At 41.5% G+C, this 7,355-nt stretch overlaps 1 protein-coding gene across 1 annotated transcript in view; it reads right to left on the reverse strand.

The window, feature by feature from the left end:
• LOC119575538 overlaps nucleotides 1–2,329 on the reverse strand; it is a 20,260-nt gene extending 17,931 nt beyond the window's left edge. Inside the window, 1 exon segment of the mRNA XM_037923191.1 lies at nucleotides 1,992–2,329. The gene's annotated coding sequence lies outside the window, so the exon portion shown is untranslated.
• Nucleotides 2,330–7,355: the final 5,026 nt, after the last annotated feature.

Here is a 7,355-nt window from a genome sequence, read left to right on the forward strand (position 1 = left end):
GAGAGACTTAAGAGATAGAGGGAAATGGACACTACCATCTTATGGAGCATAAAAATTTGAGTAATACACAACACAGGTACAGCTGCAGAGGCCCCACATTTATAGTGAAATGATATAAATATCAGCTACATATCCCCGCTCAGAGACAAAGTTCACAACACCCTCACACAGCCAGTTCTTAAACCCTTTGCCAACGGGTGGCATGTACGCACATGCCATGGCATGGCTGGACTATCTGCCGGGGGCATGTTTGTACATGCGATGGTGTATGTATGGACAGGAGTTTTATTTTTTTACAATCAAGGCAAAATATTATTTTTCTGCCACTGAAAGTGTGATTAAGTCGTTTTTAACACTTTCTCATTTTTACTATGCAAAAAAAAAAAAAAAACAACAACAACAACAACAACAACAATTTCAACTCCATGATGCCGCACACTGCTTATTTTATTCAGACTATAGACTGAATAATGATCAACTATGGAGTCTATATAACAACAAAAATATCCTTCAGTCTCGATTTATCTTGAAATATGGCAAGTAGTGACTTAAGAAAATAATGAAAACTGAAAATACAACATATGGTCGTAGTATTACGAAGAAACGGCATGGGATGCTGGTATTTGGCATGAGCGGTCGCACATGCTAGGGCGATGATATAAGCCCCCAGCAGCAGGGCCCGGGCCACTATGAATACTACCCGTCGGGAAAGGGTTAATATTGCATTGTCTATAAGTTGGCATGAAGTGCTAGTAAAGGGTAATAAATACAAGGTAGGAAACAGGTATTATGAGAAATGACATCTAACACCTTAAATACGGAATCTGAGTTTAATGAAGTTGTAAAACACATAATTCAATGAAAGTTTTCTTCGCAAATTGATGATGACAGTAATAAAGGTGTAAAATCCAAGAAACGCAGCAAGCCCATGCTCCCAGCACCACAACAATATGACAAAAAGCAGTTGAAAGTGACAGAAAATCAGACAGATTTGTAGCAGATGATGTATGCGAGGGAAATCAAACAAGCCAATTAGATTCGTGCTAGAATATGACATGACCATGCGCACTGACGTCCAGCACAATGGAACCCATCAGATATGAAACAGATCATGTGATAATAGAAGCAGGGGAGCTTAGGAGAAGGCAGTTGAAATTCAAATCCTTTCCATCATGGCTAGCCAGTGTTTCACAGGTGTGATAATAACTGTTTCAATTTCATTTCAAATTATCATCAAAATAACAACATGTTTATTTTACCTGGTGTACTGCCCGTAAAAGTACTGTGCCCAAACTGAAAGGCACCGTGTCGTCACAGAAAAGACAGAAACCAGTTCAGTGTCAGTTCTTTGTCGGAGCCGCGAAACTGAACCTTCCACTGTCTGATAAGGGACGACGAACAGCAATCATGATTCCTGCCAACAACGGCCTTGAAGACCTTGAGATAATGCTTAAGGTAAGGTGTACATAAAACTGTTCCTGGGTATGGGCATTCTCCTGTCATAAAGATGAAGATTTTGTGGACCAGGCAGGGTGGGTGGGGGCGGCAGCACCCAAAAGGGGGGATTAAAGGGGCAAAGCCTTTATAACCTGGAAGCATTTGCACACATATTGCCACAGAAGAAATGAGGTCTTGGTTTGTATTGTTCTATCATTTCATATAAGTTTTATTACCCAACTCTGCCACCACCTCGAACTACATGCTGTCCAAATATTTTGTTCATTGGAAAATCGGTGTTAGGTGTCATTTCCAAATTTACCAGGAAAAGGGTTTTGGGTTTTTAGATTTCAGGTTCGCATGATACCCTGGTTTTGGAACTTCGTCTCTGGAGGTGCGTCGCTCTCGATAACAAATACCAAAAATAAAATATCTTACACTAGCAATAACTACGATTACGAAATCTCAAGAACTCTCGTGCCACAATTAATTCTTTCCCCCATGTAATCACTACCCAAGACGAATACTAATTAATCCAGAGCTCCCCAACTTACTGAAACCCGAGTCCAATGATGCCAGACAAGGCGAGGATCCCCAGAGCTACAGAATTCCTGTAGCGGTGCAGCACGGTGCCCTTCACGCGCCTGTTGTAGTAGGGGTCCTCGGGGGTCATCTTCAAGGCTGGTCAAATGGCGGCGATTCCCTGACCTTTATTGGACCTTCATGGATTCTTGGGCCTCTGTGATGTATGGTGATGTAAAGGAGATGGCTACTGGTGTCTGTTAGGCTGTTTGTGTAAAGGGGTTGGTGTTTGTTCACCAGGCCTGGTCCGCATCACTTTGTTTTGATTTCCCGGCTGGACCGATTCCGCTCTGCTGCGAAGATAGAAAGTGGGCTCATTTCAGGGGGCGTTTTTAGGGGGACTAATATATTTTTTGGTGGTGTGTGACGGGAGAAAAGTTAAGCTCAGGGGGTCTCGGCCACTATATTTAAATTATTTACACACATATATATATATATATATATATATATATATATATATATGTGTGTGTGTGTGTGTGTGTGTGTGTGTGTGTGTGTGTGTGTGTGTGTGTGTGTGTGTGTGTGTGTGTGTGTGTATTTTTTGTTTAACACTCTCAAGCATAAACAGTGTTATTAAGGGGAGATTGCTCCATGTTTCAATAATTCTGTTTGAAAACCTGTTTGACACCTTTATCCCCTTTTTACTTTCAATAATTACTGTGTCCTCCCGTTCCTCTTATGTTCAAAATGATAAAGTATTCTTTATCTAACATTACTCTTCTTGTACAATGGCCCCTTTTCCTTCTTTTATCCAAAGTAGTGGGACTTATTTTCTGTATTCATCATCATCATCATCATCACCAAGGGGCTAACGCCGACGGGGGCGCATGGCCGCATCCACCCTTCGCTTCCAGCCACGAGGATCCCTCGAGGCGAGTCTCCAGGCAGGCCCACGGCCCATCTCTAATTCCTCGCGACAGGTCTCGTCGAGCTGCCCAAGCCATGATCTCCTGGGTCGTCCTACAGGCCTCCTCCACCCAGGGTTGTCTCGCAGAGAGACAACCTGATGGGCAGGGTCGTCCACAGGGAGACGAGCTAGGTGGCCATATAGCCTGTGTTGGCGATCCCGGATTATGCAAGTAACAGGTCCCATGCCAATCTCACGGTTGGACACGTGGTCCTGCCAACTGTACCCCATGATCCGGCGAAGGGCCTTGTTACAAAAGGCATCAAGGCGAGACTCCAAGACACTGGATAGCGTCCAGGTTTTGCTTCCATAGAGCAAAACTGGCAGTATCAAGGCCTTGAAGACACGCAGCTTGGTCCTTCTGCATAGGTACCGACATCTCCAAACGCTCTTGTTGATCGAGTTCATGGCTCCTGTTGCCAGACCAATCCGTCTGCTGACTTCTTGGTCTGACAACCCAGAGATATGGATTACGCTACCAAGGTATGTAAAACTTTCTGTAACTTCAGCTTCCTCGCCGCAAGCATGGATTGACTGAACGGGTTCCCCTAACAGGCCCCCAAGGTCCTGAATCTTGGTCTTGGTCCAGGAGACCTCTAGGCCTAGGGGCTTCGCCTCATTGCTAAATGCATCAAGAGCCGCCACAAGTTCTGTAGTCGATTTTCGTAATTTATATCTCTTGAGTTGATGCCCATTTTGTGGCTGCTCTTTGAACTCTTTTTGTCACTGTCCTTTTTTAAGCGTCAGCTTCATACCACTGCACCGTACCCAAGAGTTGGTCTTATAATAATTCAAATGGTTTTCTCTATCATGTTTTCGCCCACGTATATGAATGCCCACCTCATGCTTGCAGTCCTAGCATTTCATCGATTTTCAATCTGCATTGTCATCTGGAGTTAAGTGTCTGATTATGATTATTCCAAGGTCTTTTATCACATCTGCTGGTACTAAGTATCCTACCTTGTTTTGATATAATGGTCTTGTATTGATATAATGATTAAGTTCTGTCTAGGCATTCTCTGTATTTTCGCGTTAACTGCAATCATATTCAGATAGCTACCTCGGCTTATGTTTAACTCTAAATCATCAACGAAAATGAAAATGAACCGGTGTCAAGACCGATTCTTGAGGTACTCCGTTAGTTACTTCGTCACTATATAGTGTTTCACCTTAATTACCGTTGTGTGTGTGTGTGTGTGTGTGTGTGTGTGTGTGTGTGTGTGTGTGTGTGTGTGTGTGTGTGTGTGTGTGTGTGTGTGTGTGTGTGTAAGTGTGTGTAAGTGTGTGTGTGTGTTGTGTGTGTGTGTGTGTGTGTGTGTGTGTGTGTGTGTGTGTGTGTGTGTGTGTGTGTGTGTGTGTGTGTGTGTGTGATTGAGGTAATTTACAGTTCTGTTATACGAGTCTTTTAGAAAGCAAGGTAATTATTTTATCATCATTACCCTTTTCCTTATCACTGATTGTCATTACAGTGATGATTATTTTCAACATTACCAAAAACTAATATATCTATCATGAAAATAACTGGGTGTTATAAACAACCATTAACTAAGTACAGGACGATTTTCAAATGTTCTCTAATAGGAAAAAAAAAAAAAAAAAAAAAAAAAAAAAAAAAAAAAAAAAAAAAAAAAAAAAATATATATATATATATATATATATATATATATATATATATATATATATATATATATATATATATATTATGATAAGGGTCCAACAGATGGGCAACTAGTTGGTAAAATAAAAGATCTTGTCGATTGATGATACAAGAAGTAGGGTATGGGTAGTACAATGACTGTTGGCCCTGTATTTAAAGGAATTTTGGTATCATAAAAATATAATCTCACGTATTATATTCTGGGGATGGGGAGGTGAGTGTGTGGGTAACTAAGTAAATTGATGAGTGAACTGTAAGGCTCACATCGCATAGTCCCTAAGTGCTTGCCGTAGTAAAGTCTGTAAGCTGTTATTTCTTTAGTGACAGGCACACATATGATTATAGTAACTTATTATCGATGTGTACCTTCTATAGCCTATCCATATATTGTTAATATGCCATACCTACGAAGTTGACCAATGTTATCACATCCATAACAATATCTGCATATCACACATTCAATACTACACATTCAGTATTAGTTCACAAATATCTACTATGAACATTACATACACCAAGAGGGCACCTTTACAGAGGTATGATTACCACACTAGGAAGCAACCGGTGTCCGGCCGATGCCCATGTCAAAACCGACACCAGGCCTCCCTGATCAGGATGTGCAAGCGTGGAACATTCCGTCTCGCCATTCTTTCGTTTGCCTTACTTCTTTTCTGTAACCTGCATAAAAGACGCCTCCTGCAAGCGACGGACAGACCATAGCATCCTGACCGGAGAGAGCCTCTGCCCAATATAACTATCGAGATAGAACAGATCGTCTGGTGCTCCTACTCATAATACTCTCAGCTTCCTCACTGGTGAACTCTATCCTTGTCCGACCATTAATCAATCAACAGACCGCGAATAGGCCTGTCTACATGAAAAAGTGCGTGAAAGAGTAAGAGTGAGTGAGTGTATATATGTTTATGTGTGTCCAACTTGATGCAATTGATCGAGATACACCGAAGAGACACTGTTGAAATAGCAAAAGAATGTCATTGGAAAGAGCAAGGAACACCAGTGAGGCAGTGAAAGCACCAAATGGGCACCTTTATAGAGCTGTGGTTCGAGGAACAGTTATTTTTAATCCGACTCGTATAATCCAGTGATATTGCAGACAGTTTCCACTATTCACATTCACAACTACAGTAACAACCATTCAGGTATAACCGAGGAAATGGAATATAGAATAAAAATAATCAATAAATGATGGAGTGTACAAATACCTGCTACTTCTTTGTAACAAGCTAAGCATCATGCAAAGTCTCATGCAACGTAGTGTGTCTATAGATGAATGCCGAATCATTGGTTGTTTACCACGTATAATCTCAGAAGAGCTAGCTTGTTTTGGATTTGCTATATCTGTATCTCTGATTTTTTTCACAGCATTTGGCATCTACCTATCAGTAAGAAGCCTCTCACCCTGACAGAAGTTAGGGAAGTAATCTCCAGGCTGAGGGAACTGCATCCTGCCCTGGTCATCTGCAGTCCCGGGAAAAGGGAAAAAATAGGATCGAGGGGACTGCGGCAACCATCGGGGCATTACACTGCTTTAGCATATCACGCAAGGTCCTTGTTCACATCCCTCTGAGATGTATCAAAAGCCATCTACTGAGGTAAAAGAGAACGGGGCGTCGGATCCACTCCTTGAAAGTCCACAATAGGGCCGGTACCCCTTGCCTTGGAACTGGTCTTGATGCCTTTTGCAACAAGATCATGGGTACAGCTGGCATGATTGTGTCCAACCAACGGTTACACCCGTGAGCCCCAGCGTTAGCCCTGTTACTAGCCATAGGCAAACAGGCTATATAGGCACCCGGTTCGCTCCCAGGTACGATTCCGCCGACCATGGTGCCTCCTCCAGAAACAACCTCGGAGGAGATGGCCCATGGGATGACCTAGGAAGGTGTGGCTTGGGTGATCAATCAGATCTGTCGTGAGAAATCAGAGATAGACTGTTTAAACCTGGCGGCTAGCCAAGAGGGACCCTCTTTAAATGGAAATATGGGTAGGTACGGCTATGTCCCTATCGGTGTTAGCTCCACCGACTGACTGATTAATTCTGGCTGCCTGCATTCACCTTGCAGCAGCATGTATAGAATATTTCCTGTTCAAATATTACACTAGAGGGTATAGCCTATACCTATATACAGTATACCTGTACTGAATGTATATTTTCATGAAATAAAGCAATTCCTTTACAATACTTTGTCATTTCCACTATGCTAAGGTATATTAACTAGAGTTATTCTATTCAGCTATTAATGTTATTATCTTATAAAAAGGGCCAATATAATGTACATTGACTAAAATTACATTATATGATGATTATGATTTCATTGTTCCACGATTGTTTTTTGTATATTAACTTTTATTATATTATCGAATAATTATGTTACTATATAAATTTGTTGAAGAAAGTGCTTACACCATCCCTTTAGTCTAACCATTTTAAAACCCCTAAAGGTTTTAGTGGCCTAAACATCTCGCGTTTTTAAACGTCTACCAGCCTTTACTACAATGGGCCAAAGGTTGTGTGACCACCTAACAGGATCACGGTCGAAAGAATCTGGCCTAATAGTCCTCAATTCATATTAAAGGCTTCCTTGGAAAGTTTGGGAAGGGGGAGGTTAATTGTTAATGGTTAAAACAAATGAATGTGCTAGACATCAAAGGTCATATAGCACTATAAATGGGTGTCGTATTGAAAAGGGTAAATGGTTAATGGTTAAAACAAATAAATGTACTAGACATCAAAGGTCGTATAGTACTATG

This window comes from Penaeus monodon, chromosome 7 (assembly GCF_015228065.2).
Source record: "Penaeus monodon isolate SGIC_2016 chromosome 7, NSTDA_Pmon_1, whole genome shotgun sequence".
NCBI lineage: Eukaryota > Metazoa > Arthropoda > Malacostraca > Decapoda > Penaeidae > Penaeus > Penaeus monodon.